Genomic DNA, 15,734 nt, shown 5'->3' with positions numbered 1-15,734 from the left:
ACGATATAAGTCATACTGCCTACCAGCATGTCATACTTTGGTTCGGCGGTATTGTTGGATGAAGCGGCCCGGACCGACATTACGCGTACGCTTACGCGAGACTGGTTCTACCGCCGTGCTTTGCACACAGGTGGCTGGCGGGTGTCAGTTTCTCCAACTTTAGTTGAACTAAGTATGGCTACGCCCGGTCCTTGCGAAGGTTAAAACGGAGTCTATTTGACAAACTATCGTTGTGGTTTTGATGCGTAGGTGAGATTGGTTCTTTCTTAAGCCCGTACCAGCCACGTAAAACTTGCAACAACAAAGTAGAGGACGTCTAACTTGTTTTTGCAGGGCATGTTGTGATGTGATATGGCCAAGACATGATGCTATATTTTATTGTATGAGATGATCATGTTTTGTAACCGAAATTATCAGCAACTGGCAGGAGCCATATGGTTGTCGCTTTATTGTATGAAATGCAAACGCCCTGTAATTGCTTTACTTTATCACTAAGCGGTAGCGATAGTCGTAGAAGCAATAGATGGCGTAAACGACAACGATGCTACGATGGAGATCAAGGTGTCGCGCCGGTGACGATGGTGATCATGATGGTGCTTCGGAGATGGAGATCACAAGCACAAGATGATGATGGCCATATCATATCACTTATATTGATTGCATGTGATGTTTATCCTTTATGCATCTTATCTTGCTTTGATTGACGGTAGCATTTTAAGATGATCTCTCACTAAAAATTATCAAGAAGTGTTCTTCCTGAGTATGCACCGTTGCCAAAGTTCGTCGTGCCCAGACACCACGTGATGATCGGGTGTGATAAGCTCTACGTCCATCTACAACGGGTGCAAGCCAGTTTTGCACACGCAGAATACTCAGGTTAAACTTGACGAGCCTATCATATGCAGATATGTCCTCGGAACACGGAGACCGAAAGGTCGAGCGTGAATCATATAGTAGATATGATCAACATAAGATGTTCACCATTGAAAACTACTCCATCTCACGTGATGATCGGTTATGGTTTAGTTGATTTGGGTCACGTGATCACTTAGATGACTAGAGAGATGTCTGTCTAAGTGGGAGTTCTTAAGTAATATGATTAATTGAACTTAAATTTATCATGAACTTAGTACCTGATAGTATCTTGCTTGTCTATGTTGATTGTAGATAGATGGCCCATGCTGTTTTTCCGTTGAATTTTAATGCGTTCCTTGAGAAAGCTAAGTTGAAAGATGATGGTAGCAACTACGCGGACTGGGTCCGTAACTTGAGGATTATCCTCATTGCTGCACAGAAAAATTACGTCCTGAAAGCACCGCTGGGTGCCAGGCCTGCTGCTGATGCAACTGACAACGTTAAGAACGTCTGGCAGAGCAAAGCTGATGACTACTCGATAGTTCAATGTGCCATGCTTTACGGCTTAGAACCGGGACTTCAACGACGTTTTGAACGTCATGGAGCATATGAGATGTTCCAGGAGTTGAAGTTAATATTCTAGAAGAATGCCCGGATTGAGAGATACGAAGTCTCCAATAAGTTCTATAGCTGCAAGATGGAGGAGAATAGTTCTGTCAGTGAGCACATACTCAAGATGTCTGGGTATTGTAATCACTTGATTCAACTGGGAGTTACTCTTCCGGATGATAGCGTCATTGACAGAATTCTCCAATCACTTCCACCAAGCTACAAGAGCTTCGTGATGAACTATAATATGCAAGGGATGGATAAGACGATTCCCGAGCTCTTCGCAATGCTAAAGGCTGCGGAGGTAGAAATCAAGAAGGAGCATCAAGTGTTGATGGTCAACAAGACCACTAGTTTCAAGAAAAAGGGCAAAGGAAAGAAGAAGGGGAACTTCAAGAAGAACAGCAAACAAGTTGCTGCTCAAGAGAAGAAACCCAAGTCTGGACCGAAGCCTGAAACTGAGTGCTTCTACTGCAAGCAGACTGGTCACTGGAAGCGGAACTGCCCCAAGTATTTGGCGGATAAGAAGGATGGCAAGGTGAACAAAGATATATGTGATATACATGTTATTGATGTGTACCTTACTAGAGCTCGCAGTAGCACCTGGGTATTTGATACTAGTTCTGTTGCTAATATTTGCAATTCGAAACAGGGACTACGGATTAAGCGAACACTGACAAAGGACGAGGTGACGATACGCGTGGGAAATGGTCCCAAAGTCGATGTGATCGCGGTCGGCACGCTACCTCTACATCTACCTTCGGGATTAGTATTAGACCTAAATAATTGTTTTTTGGTGCCAGCGTTGAGTATGAACATTATATCTGGATCTTGTTTGATGCGAGACGGTTATTCATTTAAATCAGAGAATAATGGTTGTTCTATTTATATGAGTAATATCTTTTATGGTCATGCACCCTTGAAGAGTGGTCTATTTTTGATGAATCTCGATAGTAGTGATACACATATTCATAGTGTTGAAGCCAAAAGATGCAGAGTTGATAATGATAGTGCAACTTATTTGTGGCACTACCGTTTAGGTCATATCGGTGTAAAGCGCATGAAGAAACTCCATACTGATGGTCTTTTGGAACCACTTGATTATGAATCACTTGGTACTTGCGAACCGTGCCTCATGGGCAAGATGACCAAAACGCCGTTCTCCGGTACTATGGAGAGAGCAACAGATTTGTTGGAAATCATACATACAGATGTATGTGGTCCGATGAATGTTGAGGCTCGTGGCGGATATCATTATTTTCTCACCTTCATAGATGATTTAAGCAGATATGGGTATATCTACTTAATGAAGCATAAGTCTGAAACATTTGAAAAGTTCAAAGAATTTCAGAGTGAAGTTGAAAATCATCGTAACAAGAAAATAAAGTCTCTATGATCTGATCGTGCAGGAGAATATTTGAGTTACGAGTTTGGTCTACACTTAAAACAATGTGGAATAGTTTCGCAACTCACGCCACCCAGAACACCACAGCGTAATGGTGTGTCCGAACATCGTAATCGTACTTTACTTGATATGGTGCGATCTATGATGTCTCTTACAGATTTACCGCTATCGTTTTAGGGTTATGCTTTAGAGACGGCCACATTCGCGTTAAATAGGGCACCGTCGAAATCCGTTGAAACGACACCTTATGAGAAACCAAAGTTGTTGTTTCTTAAAGTTTGGGGCTGCGATGCTTATCTGAAAAAGCTTCAACCTGATAAGCTCGAATCCAAATCGGAGAAATGTGTCTTCATAGGATACCCAAAGGAGACAGTTGGGTACACCTTCTATCACAGATCCGAAGGCAAGACATTCGTTGCTAAGAATGGATCCTTTCTAGAGAAGGAGTTTCTCTCGAAAGAAGTGAGTGGGAGGAAAGTAGAACTTGATGAGGTAACTGTACCTACTCCCTTATTGGAAAATAATACATCACAGGAACCGGTTTCTATGACGTCAAAACCAACTAGTGAGGAAGTTGATGATGATGATCATAGAACTTCAGATCAAGTTAATACAGAACCTCGTAGGTCAAACAGAGTAAGATCCGCACCAGAGTGGTATGGTAATCCTATTCTGGAAGTCATGCTACTAGATCATGATGAACCTACGAACTATGAAGAAGCGATGGTGAGCCCAGATTCCGCAGAATGGCTTGAAGCCATGAAATCTGAGATGGGATCCATGTATGAGAACAAAGTATGGACTTTGGTTGACTTGCCCGATGGTCGGCAAGCAATTGAGAATAAATGGATCTTCAAGAAGAAGACTGACGCTGACGGTAATGTTACTGTCTACAAAGCTCAACTTGTTGCAAAAGGTTTTCGACAAGTTCAAGGGGTTGACTACGATGAGACCTTCTCACCCGTACCGATGCTTAAGTCTGTCCGAATCATGTTAGCAATTGCCGCTTTTTATGATTATGAAATTTGGCAAATGGATGTAAAAACTGCATTCCTGAATGGATTTCTGGAGGAAGAGTTGTATATGATGCAACCAGAAGGTTTTATCGATCCAAAGGGAGCTAAAAAAGTGTGCAAGCTCCAGCGATCCATTTATGGACTGGTGCAAGCCTCTCGGAGTTGGAACAAACGTTTTGATAGTGTGATCAAAGCATTTGGGTTTATACAGACTTTTGGAGAAGCCTGTATTTACAAGAAAGTGAGTGGGAGCTTTGTAGCATTTCTAATATTATATGTGGATGACATATTATTGATTGGAAATGATATAGAATTTCTGGATAGCATAAAGGGATACTTGAATAAAAGTTTTTCAATGAAAGACCTCGGTGAAGCTGCTTACATATTGGGCATTAAGATCTACAGAGATAGATCAAGACGCTTAATTGGACTTTCACAAAGCACATACCTTGACAAAGTTTTGAAGAAGTTCAAAATGGATCAAGCAAAGAAAGGGTTCTTGCCTGTATTGCAAGGTGTGAAGTTGAGTAAGACTCAAAGCCCGACCACTGCAGAAGATAGAGAGAAAATGAAAAGTGTTCCCTATGCTTCAGCCATAGGCTCTATCATGTATGCAATGCTGTGTACCAGACCTGATGTGTGCCTTGCTATAAGTCTAGCAGGGAGGTACCAAAGTAATCCAGGAGTGGATCACTGGACAGCGGTCAAGAACATCCTGAAGTACCTGAAAAGGACTAAGGATATGTTTCTCGTATATGGAGGTGACAAAGAGCTCATCGTAAATGGTTACGTTGATGCAAGCTTTGACACTGATCCGGACGATTCTAAATCGCAAACCGGATACGTGTTTACATTAAACGGTGGAGCTGTCAGTTGGTGCAGTTCAAAGTAAAGCGTCGTGGCGGGATCTACGTGTGAAGCGGAATACATAGCTGCTTCGGAAGGAGCCAATGAAGGAGTCTGGATGAAGGAGTTCATATCCGATCTAGGTGTCATACCTAGTGCATCGGGTCCAATGAAAATCTTTTGTGACAATACTGGAGTGATTGCCTTAGCGAAGGAATCCAGATTTCACAAGAGGACCAAACACATCAAGAGACGCTTCAATTCCATCCGGGATCTAGTCCAGGTGGGAGACATAGAGATTTGCAAGATACATACGGATCTGAATGTTGCAGACCCTTTGACTAAGCCTCTTCCACGAGCAAAACATGATCAACACCAAGACTCCATGGGTGTTAGAATCATTACTATGTAATCTAGATTATTGACTCTAGTGCAAGTGGGAGACTGAAGGAAATATGCCCTAGAGGCAATAATAAAGTTATTATTTATTTCCTTATATCATGATAAATGTTTATTATTCATGCTAGAATTGTATTAACCGGAAACATAATACATGTGTGAATATATAGACAAACAGAGTGTCACCAGTATGCCTCTACTTGACTAGCTTGTTAATCAAAGATGGTTATGTTTCCTAACCATGAACAAGGAGTTATTATTTGATTAACAAGGCCACATCATTAGTTGAATGATCTGATTGACATGACCCATTCCATTAGCTTAGCACCCGATCGTTTAGTATGTTGCTATTGCTTCCTTCATGACTTATACATGTTCCTATGACTATGAGATTATGCAACTCCCGTTTACCGGAGGAACACTTTGTGTGCTACCAAACGTCACAACGTAACTGGGTGATTATAAAGGTGCTCTACAGGTGTCTCCGAAGGTACTTGTTGAGTTGGCGTATTTCGAGATTAGGATTTGTCACTCCGAATGTCGGAGAGGTATCTCTGGGCCCTCTCGGTAATGCACATCACTTAAGCCTTGCAAGCATTGCAACTAATGAGTTAGTTGCGAGATGATTTATTACGGAACGAGTAAAGAGACTTGCCGGTAACGAGATTGAACTAGGTATTGGATACCGACGATCGAATCTCGGGCAAGTAACATACCGATGACAAAGGGAACAACGTATGTTGTTATGCGGTCTGACCAATAAAGATCTTCATAGAATATGTAGGAACCAATATGGGCATCCAGGTCCCGCTATTGGTTATTGACCGGAGACGTGTGTCGGTCATGTCTACATTGTTCTCGAACCGTAGGGTCCGCACGCTTAAGGTTTCGATGACAGTTATATTATGAGTTTATGTATTTTGATGTACCGAAGGTTGTTCGGAGTCCCGGATGTGATCACGGACATGACGAGGAGTCTCGAAATGGTCGAGACATAAAGATTGATATATTGGACGGATATATTTGGACACCGGAAAGGTTCCGGATGAGATTGGGATTATACCGGAGTTCCGGGAGGTTACCGGAACCCCCCGGTAAGTATATGGGCCTTATTGGGCCTTAGTGGAAGGGAGGGAGAAGGAGCAAAGGAGGGGGCGCCCCCCCCCCAAGCCCAATCCGAATTCGGAGGGGGGCCGCCCCCCCTTTCCTTCTCTCCTCCCCCCTTCTTCCTTCCCTCTCCTACTCCTAATAGGAAAGGGGGGCCAAACCTACTTGGAGTAGGTTTGGCCCCCCTAGGGCGCGCCTCCCCTCTTGGCCGGCCCCCTCCTCCCTCCCTCCTTTATATACGGGGGCGGGGGGCACCCCATAGACACACAGGTTGATCATCGTGATCGTTCCTTAGCCGTGTGCGGTGCCCCCCTCCACGATATTACACCTCGGTCATATTGTAGCGGTGCTTAGGCGAAGCCCTGCGACAGTTGAACATCAAGATCGTCACCACGCCGTTGTGCTGACAAAACTCCTCCCCGTACCTCTGCTGGATCGGAGTTCGGGGTGCGTCATCGAGCTGTACGTGTGTCAAGAACTCGGAGGTGCCGGAGTAACGGTGCTTGGATCGGTTGGATCGGGAAGACGTACGACTACTTCCTCTACGTTGCGTCAACGCTTCCGCTTCGGTCTACGAGGGTACGTAGACAACACTCTCCCCTCTCGTTGCTATGCATCACCATGATCTTGCGTGTGCGTAGGAATTTTTTTGAAATTACTACGTTCCCCAACACCGTGTCTGCAGACAGTGACCAGTCAAGCCTCAAATAATCAATTCTACAACCAGATCCCTCAAATTAGAAATCTCAAATCCATACTATTACATTCAATGTAAACCGATCTTTAAGCGGAGTTTGCCAGGCTCCGTCATGCCCATGTACGGCGGCCAGCTGCACTTCCCAGAGTGTTGGTCCGGTAACCGGCGAGGTGGAGTAGGACATGGGACACGAGCCGGCTCACGGGACACAAGGTGCTACCATCTCCCATGCCCTACTCTTCCTCGTTTGAGTCCGGAACCCTGACAGTGCTGGTGGACATCAGGTCAATAATGGATCCGTCCTAGGAGGAGCCGACGACATCCACCACGACGCGGTTGCGGTGCTTGCACTGGTGCACCATATGGAGCGCCGGAGAATGCGACTTTGCCTTGTCAATGTCCACCGCCCCCTCCGTTTGTGCGCAAGAATTATATCGGGAAGAATTTAATTTGCTGAGGATGACATTGTGCGCAAGTGCCTCCATTTGTGCAACCTCCGGTCCTATAAGTTCCATCTTGTGGAGAAAAAAAAGAGAAAGAATCATCGCATTTTACGATAAGGAGCTGCCATGACCTCCTGTTGTTCATCGGGAGGGCTGATCTGAAGTCTGTTTGGGGCTCCAAAGAAGGGGATTGGTCACCATCATCGTCAACAAGCCTTCTCCATCAACAATCCATGATGCTCACCACCGGGAGTGAGTAATTTCTTTGTAGGCTTGTTGCACGGTGATGGAGATGGATGAGATTTGTCATGTAATCGAGTCAATTTGTTAGGGCTTGACCCATAGTATCCACTATGTTGTGAGATTGATGTTCCTATGACTTTGTTATGTTTAATGCTTGTCACTAGGGCCCAAGTGCCACGATTTTAGATCTGAACCCTTTATGTTTTCATCAATATATTCGATTTCTTGATCCTATCTGCTAGTTGTATGCACTTGTTATAGTTCTGAACCGTATACCACAAGATGACAATAATTGGGATACTCTCCGGGGATGACTGTAATTCGAGGAGTTCATGTATTCACTATGTGTTAATGCTTTATCTGGTTCCCTATTAAAAGAATGCCTTAATTACCCTTAGATTTCCTTATGGACCCCGCTGTAATGGGAGGATAGGACAAAAGATGTTATCCAAGTTCTTATTATAATCATGTATGACTATATACGAAATACATGCCAACATTGAATTGATGAATTGGAGCTATTGTGTATCGTTCTAGGTTGTGATTGTTGCATGATGAATGTAATCCATACAAATATCCATCGCTGATCCAATGCCTACACTTTGCTCGTATTGTCTTTACTAAGTAACTACTATCGCTACTGTTGTTACAATCACTACAAAACTGCTTACCGTTATTACTGCTGCTATTAAAACTATCAAACTACTGTGGTACTAAATACTTCCTTGCAGAGAAACAACTTTCTAGGTGTGGTTTAGTTGAGAACTCAACTGCTAAGGCTTATAAATATTCTTTGGCTCCCCTTGTGTTAAATCAATAAATTGGGTGAAATACTACCCTCGAAGAATATGGCGATCCCCTATACTCCTCTGGATCATCAACCCCCCTCCCCCCGCTGCAGGCATGGTTACCACTGACCGGGCAAGCCGCCACCCCAAGGGGTCCAGATCTGGGCATAGAGAGCACCCAGACCAAGCATGGCAGCTCACCACGATGCCCGAACCACCACGCCTCGCTAACCACCCTCTCCGTCGAGCGCCACCAGTCCCAGGTCACAGCCACGGGGACCACCGACCATGGTTGTTGTCGCTGTTGATCCCAAGCTAGGCCTAGTACTAGCGAGAGCCCGCCGCCCCCAGCAGCCCGGAAGCCCAGTACGTTTGCATCAAAATGATGGTCAATCATGCAGCAGGATTCTGGTTTCTGGGAACCTTCTAGAAGGCTCTGCCCAATTTTTTCTTCATTTTCATTTTCTTTCAGTTGTTTCCTTTACCAGGTTTTTATTTCAGCATTTCTTATCAAAAGTTTTATATATTTTTCCCCAAAAAATCAGATTTCTTTTGTAAAATCGAAAATCTAAAAAAGGCTCACAATTGTTTCAGAAAATGTTCTCAAAATTCCAAAAATACAATTTTTTTAACCGTCTGCTTTTAAATATTTTTTGTGTTTTTGGAAACCAGAATGAAACAACCAACGCGTTAGGAACTAGGACCGGAAAATTACCCTACCGAGCGTTGATGTGTCCCGATGGATTTTCCTAATGTTTTGAGGCAGAGAGCATCAAGGACTCCCATCCAAAATGTGACATATGTCGGTTGTGCTTCATTCGGACTCTATGCTGCTATTTCTAAGACAATCGTTGGGCCACTATTTCCTTTTCATTTTTTTCTTCTTGTAAAGTGTATTTTAGTCTCCTCTGAATGAATTCTCATAAGAAGAATGGACAACAAAACTGGTCTCACTATGAACAAGTTTATAAATAAAAATCGACTCGACTGCATGATCAATAACCAATTGGCGGCAAATGTGGTGTTGCGTTGTGTTCTGTAGTTTTCCCCATGTTTCGTTCTTTCATATTTTCAATTCAAAGCTTTTTTTCAAACAATATGATGATGAAGCAACGGTTTGGTAACATGTCTTGCAACAACATTGTCCTCGGATGTAGATCATAGGCTCTCACCCTATATTGAGGTAGGTACCTCTTCAAAACCTTTGCGGCTAGTCCACCTTTTTGCAAGTCCGCCTTCTTTGATTTTCTCACTGGATTTATCAAGTCTGATATACTTTGTTCATTTAAGTATTGTCGGGTAACCGTAGAAGGCAAATCTCTATGCATAAGAGCATCTGTGTAGCCCATTCCCCAAAGTTATATTTAGTCTAAAAGTTCGTGGTTTGGGGAGTTAAGCCCCATCTAACTTATCCCCAAACCAATAATCCCCCAAATTTTGATATTTCCAACTCAATTTTTCTTACTTTTCATCTCCATAAACTCAAACCTCTAACCCATTTTTGCTCTAGAAATAATACTTTTCAGTAAACTTGGGCCAGCACCCAACCTTCCCCTTGGTGCCGACTTGCCTCTCTTTGCCGCCGCCCTTAATTGGCCGCAGAAAACCGCTCCATCGCTCGCATCTTCTCCTCATTCTTTGGTGCTGTAATCATCATTTTCGTTGTCGTCAAAGTCCTCTTTGGCCGGGAGACTATGTCCACCAATCGTTTCCACCTCGTCACCTACTCTGGCCAGGCCGCCCACCAACGCCTGGCTAGTTACACCAACTTTGTCACTTTTATAAAAAGATGATGCTGACATCAATTATAAGATACATATTAGCTCTGTTTGTGGGTCATACTACTTTTATTTGTTATTTTTTACTTCGCCTTGCCTGCGTTAAAATGAATCAGCCACGCCCTCTTTACCCTAGACTTCATTGTCGTCATCTGATTGAGTATATGACCAAAATTTTATCTCCTAAACCTAGCACCGCTATTAGATCTAATTAGGAAGTAGAGAAGTCTGATTTTAAACCAATATTGTATTTCTGTAAAATAATTTATACAAAACTTCTATATTTGTACAATACTTATTCTTAATATGTTGTAGTCTTATTGAGTATAATTTACATAATGATCATAATTAACACTTAACATTGTTGCTAAATAGTAGTTAGTGTGTTTTATTTTATATACAATTGTAATATATGCGCTACTGCTTTGTACTAAATTTAGACTTTATTGTACAAACATATCCTCCATGAATTATTTTTTATGTGTGCATAAATAGATAGTTAGAATTGTGCCCATGTGTGTATGTCTATTCACGCATATTTTCTTTCTTGAATATGATAGTAGATATCTCTACAGCCTGCAGTCAAACAAAAATATCTTTGTAGATTTTTCTTGTAAATTATTAGGAAAGCATATTTGTAGAAACTTAGAATATAAATTGGATCGACGACAATAATTCTTCAACAATGCTTTGGTGGTGAAAATACTGATTGTCGAATCTTTGAATATTTGGGTGGCAGAATCTTCGAGTATAGGTTGACATTTAGAAAGTCAACCTATACTCAACGGTCCACAATTTTATCTATGCAGGAAGAGTGAAAACATCAACGGTCCACGAGTAGAAGCAGTACCCAACGTCCCTTCAGGGACATCCATTAAAACTAAAACGATACAAAGAAGATTAGCATGCCCGCTCATCGAGGACGACATGCACATATTGAGAAATGATCTAAACTTTACAGAAAACAGTACCCACCGTGGAGCCCAGACCGCCCTAAGGTGTTAGCACCTCATGCGCTTTAAGCGAGACAGGGGAAGCCTCGCGATGGGGGAGCCCCAAATGGGCCGGCCCAGCCATGCGGGAGACCACGGCATGTTTTTTGTTTATTTTTTCTGTTTTTGTTCTCTTTTTTGCTTTATTTTTTACTTTCCTTTATACTTCAAAATATTCTACGTAATATTCAAAATATTCTAGGTAAAACTGTGTCTATCATAACTTGCCACATAACTAGTTAAGTCTTACTAAACATTTAACGGTTTAAAAGTAAGTAAAAAATATGAAATAAATAGGGGAGCTTCACTCTAATATAATGAATTTTTATAATGCATATAAAAATGTTAATCAAGCATTTGGAAAATATTAAGCTTTTATAGAAAAATGTTGACCATGTATTAAAAAATGATAAATTTTTTGAATCATGTATATAAAAATGTTAATCAAGCATTTAAAAAATTGAACAAGTGTTTAAAAAATGTGTATAGAAAAAATGTTGAATATGTATTAAAATGTAAATTTTGTATTGGAAAAATGTTTTACATGTGTTAGAAATATGTTATGAAATATACAAAAATTGTAGAATGAGAAACCAAAAGAAACAAAGAAAACCCAAAAACTATAAAAACTAAAGAATAAAAGAAAGAAAATGAGAAAAAAAATTAAAACCATGAAAAAAGCAAAAAGAAATCAGAATGAAAACGAATTATAATGACAAAAGGAGAAAGCTAGAGAAAATAAGAAAGCCAAAAGAAGATTGAAAGAAACGAAAAAATGGAGAAATAAAAAAATAACCTCTGGTTCTTTACCTCAAGTAGAGTGCACCTCCTATGTAAACATGAAGTCAACACTGGCGCATTGGCTAGCAGCTCTACGCACTATTGAAACTGCCCAGGTTTGAATATCCTGCATCCTCATTTTCTTGCTACTTTTTCCATTTCTCTATGCGCCGGTAGGCCGGGCGCCCCGATTAGTCGAAATGTTTCTGGGAGAGAAATCTCGAAATCACTAATTGATAAGTACTCCTTGCAAATATAACTCCCACCTCCTCAGGTTAGGACAAGTGGCGCGCTGCATGTGCGTCACTTGTCGCAACCTGGATGTTTCCCTTTTTTTCGTATATCCGTTTATTTAAAATAATTTATCTCTTAAACCGTGCATCCAAATCTCGAACCGGTTTCACACTAGGATTCCTTACGTCGAGATCTTCAAAACTAGATCCCATGCTGACAGATTTTGAAGAATTTTTTTTCTTTTCCGAAAGAGGCGCGGTCGTGCCTATTGCCAAAGCACACCCGTGCCTCTCGCGGAAACAAAGCCGAACCTCTCGTGAAAGAAAAAAAAAATCAGAAAACACGTTTTTTCGTTTCCGAGAGACACGGCCGTGCCTCTCGCAAAAGCACAACCGTGCTTCTCATGGAAGCAAAATTGTGCCTCTCGCAGAAGCAAAAAAACATAAAACACATTTTTTTCCATTTCCGAGAGGCATGGACGTGCCTCTCACGAAATCACAACCGTGCCTCTCGCGGAAGCAAAACCATGCCTCCCGCCGAAGGAAAAAAAACAGAAAATACATTTTTTTCGGTTTCCAAGAGGCACGGCCGTGCCTCTCGCAGAAACAAAACGGTGCCTCTCGTGGAAGCCAAAAAAAATAGAAAACACGTTTTTTTCGTTTTCGAGAGGCATGGCCGTGCCTCTCACGGAAGGAAAAAAAATAGAAGATGCGTTTTTGTTTTCCGTTTCCAAGATGCATGGTCGTGCTTCTAGCGGAAGCAAAACCATGCCTCTCGCTGAAGGAAAAAACCATGTCTCATATATTTATTGTTTTGCCCATTTGAGACTTCATGTGAGCCATAATGGTAGTCCATATGAGTATATTATAGAATCATATAGATAGTCACAGCCAGAGATAATAGAGTGCCTACTTGATTCACCATAAAAAAGATTACTTACATAGTATGGACCCAAGTTATTTATTTGGCACTATTATGTACCGAACCAATCATCGTAAACTAATAACATAAGAACCACACGTCAAACGGATTTAGCTATTATGGAGGATTGCATGTCGGTATGGATCCATATCATCCCATAATATTTCTATTTGGGGTCGCTCCACATCAAGTAGATTATGACCTATAACTTGATGTACACAAAGTTTTATTTGTAAATTATATACAGGCAGTTTTAACGATTAGTACGTGTAACACACGATGCATATAGAGGATACATCTATGAATAACAAAGAGCTCATACAAATCATCTTCTAACTAATATATATACAACTTTGTCTTTTAGATGTTTCAATAAATTCAAGGGCAAAGATGGGCGCTTCAACAAGGACATAACTACTAGCGAACCAAGGGACTTGTTGTGTTTATATAACGCTGCTTACCTTTCAATTCATGGTGAATCGGAACTCGATGATGCCATCTCTTTTGCAAGGGAACATCTTGAATCGATGAGTGGCAGTATTAAGTATCCCTTATCTGAGCAAATCAAACGGAGCCTTGAGATACCATACCCACGGACTTTGAAAAGAATGGTTGCGCCATACTGCCTCTATCCAAAAAAGCTTGTCCCTCAAATGAATGTATCTAGCACTAACTTGGTGCTAGATACATCCATTTGAGGGACAAATTTGGGACAAGATTTTTCGGACGGAGGGAGTATTATATTGCAGAGTACAAACACGAGCAAGCATGCAACCTGTCATTGCTAGAGCTTGCAAAGCTTGAGTTTAATCTCCTGCACCATCTTCACTAGCGGGAGCTGAAGGCTTTTTGTCGGTATAAGCTCTGTCATGGTTTGACTTTGACATATATAAACTTAGTTATGTATAATGAGTGATATGTCTCCCTGATTCTGTCCTTTAATAAACTTAGTTATATATAAAATTTCACCAGGGGGATTTGTCTCCCTGATTCTGTCCTTCAATAATAAGTGAAATGTATAATTACATTTGGATAACACAATTGCCCCGCATTCTCAAAGTTTGATTTTGTACACCAACTATAAAGTTTTTCCCCCTCTAGGGAACAACTATCACCAGGGTGTGAATGCTATTGTGGTTTAGGTCAAAATTATGTACGAATTAAGTATTGTAACATTTGCTCATCGCTCTATATGGTTTACATCATAGTTTTTCAGGAGCAGTATGGGTTATGCTTATCCTAAAATCAATGCCCAACTATATAATTTACATGGATACAGTTTGTTTTCGGTACATTAGCGGTTCAGAGTAATAGAATTTCCACGTGAATCAACCATATATAACTCACTAGTCTGGCACGGCAGTGTAAAATCAAACTGAGAGAGGCCTATCTGCCCGGGTGACTTTTCAGCACGACACAACAATGTAAAATCAAACGGAGAGAGGCCTATCTTCCCGGGTGACTTTCCAGCACGGCACAACAGTGTAAAATCAAATGGAGAGAGACCTATCTGCCCGGGTGGAGTGAATTGCAGAAAACCACCACATTGAAGCGTAGGTTTGCAGAAAACACTCTTTTACGAATTTGGGACAAAAAACACTGATTCTTGGTCTAAACTTTTGCAGAAAACACTGATCGGTTGCTTTAGGCATTTTAACCATGATTATGACATGTGGGGCCCTATTTGACGACGTGGCGTAACAGTTGGCAATAGACGATGTTAGATGAGGGATTTTCTAGATTTACAAAACAGTCCTGTAATTTTACAAGAACAACCTTCAAGCAAAAAACAAAAAGCAATCTTCTCCATCTATGGATTTTGGGCTGCTGGCGGGAGTAGAGGGCACCGGCACACGCGTGTGGCTGCCACAAGCTCACCTCGTCGGAGCTCCTGGGAGGCTACGAGCTCGCTCAACTCGCCGCTGCTTCGCGCCACCGCCCGCCGCTGTTGCGCGCTGCCACCAGCCGCCGCTGCTGCTCGCACTGCCTGCGGCTACACCGCTGCTGTGTGTCCCCGTCGCGGCTGCTCGCGACCGTGCCGTTGCTGTGCACCGCCGCTGCTGCTCGCACTACTCGCGGCCGCACCGCTGCTGCGCGTCACCGCCACTAGTCGCGGTCGCACAGCCGCCGCCGCCGCTGCTTGCTCCAGTTTTGCGCAGCGCCGCCACTGCTTGACCAGTGACGAGCACCGCGGTGTGGCAGTGCAGTTTGGCGGCGGTGGCCTCCGATCCCAATCCCGATCCGGATTGGATGGGTGTTGTGGGATTTATTTTTCAAAGAGAGGGGTTCTTTGCAAAAAATACCAGCCTACGTTATCTGTTGCGAACCGTTACGCCACCTCAGCAAACGCGGCCCCCACATGTCATAATCGTGGTTAAAATGCCTAAAGCAGCCGATCAGTGTTTTTTGCAAAAGATTAGACTAAAAATCAGTGTTTTTTGTCCCAAATTCGTAAAAGAGTGTTTTCTGCAAACCTACGCTTTAATGTGGTGGTTTTCTGCAATTCACTCACCCGGGTGACTTTTCAACACGACTTGTCTGCCTCGATCGGGGTTTACTGGTGCAAAAATCTACCCCCTAGCTCCAAATAAATAAATCTATTTTACGTGGACACAGTTTGT

The 15,734-nt window shown here is 42.3% G+C and overlaps 1 non-coding gene across 1 annotated transcript; it reads left to right on the top strand.

Moving 5' to 3' along the window:
- The first annotated feature begins 11,041 nt into the window (after positions 1-11,041).
- LOC119266176 lies at positions 11,042-11,144 on the top strand. Its single transcript, XR_005131907.1, has one exon. It is a non-coding gene; the product is annotated as a U6 spliceosomal RNA (small nuclear RNA).
- Positions 11,145-15,734: the final 4,590 nt, after the last annotated feature.

Source organism: Triticum dicoccoides, chromosome 2B (genome assembly GCF_002162155.2).
Source record: "Triticum dicoccoides isolate Atlit2015 ecotype Zavitan chromosome 2B, WEW_v2.0, whole genome shotgun sequence".
Taxonomy (NCBI): Eukaryota; Viridiplantae; Streptophyta; class Magnoliopsida; order Poales; family Poaceae; genus Triticum; species Triticum dicoccoides.
Note: the sequence above shows the minus strand (reverse complement) of the source record. Positions and strands in the feature narration are given on the sequence as shown.